The sequence below is a fragment of the Phytophthora infestans genome, genomic scaffold (genome assembly GCF_000142945.1).
Source record: "Phytophthora infestans T30-4 supercont1.81 genomic scaffold, whole genome shotgun sequence".
In the NCBI taxonomy this organism is placed as follows: Eukaryota; Oomycota; class Peronosporomycetes; order Peronosporales; family Peronosporaceae; genus Phytophthora; species Phytophthora infestans.
The window spans coordinates 84,832-88,117 of record NW_003303678.1 but is presented as its reverse complement, the minus strand read 5'-3'; positions in this window follow the sequence as shown (position 1 = coordinate 88,117).

Genomic DNA, 3,286 nt, shown 5'->3' with positions numbered 1-3,286 from the left:
CATGGATCATATCCCCTCGTTGCCCAAGTCGTTCAAAGGAAACACAGAATTGTTGATTTGGGTGGACCTGTTTACCGGATACGTGGTAGCCAAAGCTAGTGCGTCTAGAACTGCGCAGACCATTGCTGAATAGTACGAGGAGTGCGTTTTCCGAAGATTTGAAGCTAGCGAGATGATTAGACATGATCGGGAGCCAGGCTTTATGTCTGATTTCTTTCGAGCATTCAACCGGATCCTGGGGCAGCGACAGCGAGCAACCATGGCATATCGTCCCCAAGCTAACGGGTCGGCCGAGCGCATGGTACAGACGATCACAAGAGCACTCAAGAAGTACGTCCAGGATTTGGATCAGAGGGATTGGGATGAGTACGCAGAACGGCTCCCCTTCGCGATGAACACCGTCCAAGACAGGATCCGGGGTGATACCCCATTTTACTTGGTACATGGGTGGGATCCCAAATCCACCCTAGAAGCGGCCATTCCGGTATGCAGCACCAAGAAGAGAAACCGAGATCCAAGGCGATGGCGATACCAAGTCCAGAAATACTACCGGCAAGCTAGATCCCAGGTGAACGAACGACTGCGGAGTGCGATACAGGATCGAGCGGATCGACACAACGAAGACGCCCGTCCACATCAAATCCAAGTGGGATCGCAGGTGTGGCTTTATTTGGATCGAGTAAAAGAAGGGTACGCCCGCAAATTGGCCCATCTATGGCATGGACCGTTCCGGGTGAGCGAGAAGATTGGATAACACGCGGTAAAGCTGAAAACGGCAGGTACCGAATATCGCCTGTTCCCTGTAGTTCACGTATCCAAGCTGAAGTTGGTCAAAGAATATCCGGATCGGCCGCAGATCCGTCTTTCGGTGGATGGATCCGATCGCGTCGACTTCGACGAAGTCCTCCTACCGGAAGACAGTTGGAATGTGGATCTCGAAGCCGACGAGTTCGAAGTCGAGAAGATCACCGATATGAGGTCAGGGAAGCGAACTAGATACGGACGGATTTACCGTGAATTTCTGGTGTATTGGCGTGGATATGACGAACCCAGTTGGGTAGACGAGGCAGATCTGAACTGTGGAGCATTACTCTATGATTTCTTGAGGGATCGTACGAATCGTAACAGATTCGGCGTGATGCAGTCTCATGAAGAAGAGTAGGGAGGGGACCCATGGATGTGAGTTGGTCATGTCGATGGGAGGATGAAGAAGGGCCCACAGGAAGGGTGTGGGCCAGGAGGAGGAGGATCGCTGATGTGAGTTGGTCACATCGGAAAGAAAGAGAAGACGAATCCACAGGGGAAGGGTGGATTAGGAGGAAGGAGTGAATGGTTATGCATAAGAGTGACGTTTTACGTGCGAGGAGTCCTGTTTGATCTCAAGCACGAGCTTTCAAGGGCCCCAAGTATACTGACCCAATTGATCCTGGGTCATTGGCGCTAGATCCGGATGAAATCCAGGCGCAGATCCAACCGGATCCGGGATCCCGCCCAGATCCAGGTGTACGCTGAAAGGGTGGATCCCGCTTGCGGAGCCGATTTAGAGACCGGAGTCGTTTTGGGCTTGGTTTTCGGGGAAGCTCGGGCCTGCTTATGGGGACGGGAGGATCCGGTGCTAGGAGCGGGAGATGCACTACGCGGGCGTTTCTCAGCGGACGAATCCGCCCCTAGTTACGCCATGTCGAGGCGCGATAGTTACTCAAACCAGAGTCCATTTGGCTACTGGCGCATGCTTGCGTCTCAGGTGCGGTCCATACACAAACAAGGGCGCATACGGCGTCCCTTCAGTAGTAAAATATCGACGAATGCATAGGACCGAGCTGTGGTCATAGAAAGCGTTATCTTGAAATCGGTTGGGGTGGACAGACGCAGCAGCAGCACTTCACGTACATGAAGACCAAGGGAGGCACCAACAGCGACGTGAAAGGCAGTGATGTCGAAAAGGTGATGATACAAAAACGCAAGGCAATATGGATCCGATAGCTGTGAGATTTGAACTCACGCGGGTTACCCCAATAGATTTCTAGTCTATCGCCTTAACCACTCGGCCAAGCTGTCGTTAGAAATACAATCAATTTCAGTCAATCAACACATCCACCATAAACAAGCGACTACACAACATATACCGCGACGGACCAGGCAGCATCCTTTGCTACCTGCCTTCCCTCCCTCTCACCCGTCTCATCATCGCCATACCCCTCACCAACTTCAACCAATGCTCTGCACCCGACCTAGCACTGCCGCTGCTCTTTTTTTCATTATCTGTGCCAACGAGGTTGCGAACAACTAGCTTCGTCGACAGCACCGCGCTACCGTTCGACCACGACGCGATAGCAGGAGGAGGAATGGCGGCAGCATGTGCAGGCGTCTCGAAAAGTGGCTCTGTGTGGACGAAGCGGCAAAAGCCAAGAAGATATCGGAGGAGGGGATCGAACCCTCGATCTTGAGCGTGTTAAGCTCACGTCCTAACCACTAGACGACACCGACGCTCCACACTCAACACACCCATCGCATCACAAATTTGGCGCACACACCTGCGCCTCTCTCCTTTCCGACACCACTTGTCCTGGCATCCTATGCGCGCCCCCACGCCAGCCCCTCGCCGCATCGGGAGACCCCAACCATCACAGCGTGGCAACCGCCGGCCCACCTCAGCTACGGATCGGGTGTACTTCTAGTTACGCCATGTCGAGGCGCGATAGTTACTCAAACCAGAGTCCATTTGGCTACTGGCGCATGCTTGCGTCTCAGGTGCGGTCCATACACAAACAAGGGCGCATACGGCGTCCCTTCAGTAGTAAAAATATCGACGAATGCATAGGACCGAGCTGTGGTCATAGAAAGCGTTATCTTGAAATCGGTTGGGGTGGACAGACGCAGCAGCAGCACTTCACGTACATGAAGACCAAGGGAGGCACCAACAGCGACGTGAAAGGCAGTGATGTCGAAAAGGTGATGATACAAAAACGCAAGGCAATATGGATCCGACAGCTGTGAGATTTGAACTCACGCGGGTTACCCCAATAGATTTCTATGATTTTATGAAGGACAGCATGCGACAATTTCTGAAGAAATGCGGGAATTAAAAATGAGAAAAAAAATAGAAAAAATCAAAATCAGGCGATTAAAGCCGGAGGAATTGAACGACAGGCTGCTGCTGATTAATCTGTATTTTACACAAGGCCTGACCCTGATTTTAAGCCTGATCATCATGCTGTTTCAATGGCGCAATCCTCTCATGCTGCTAAAGCTGCCGGAGAACGCCGACTTTATTTGGTGGGGAGAA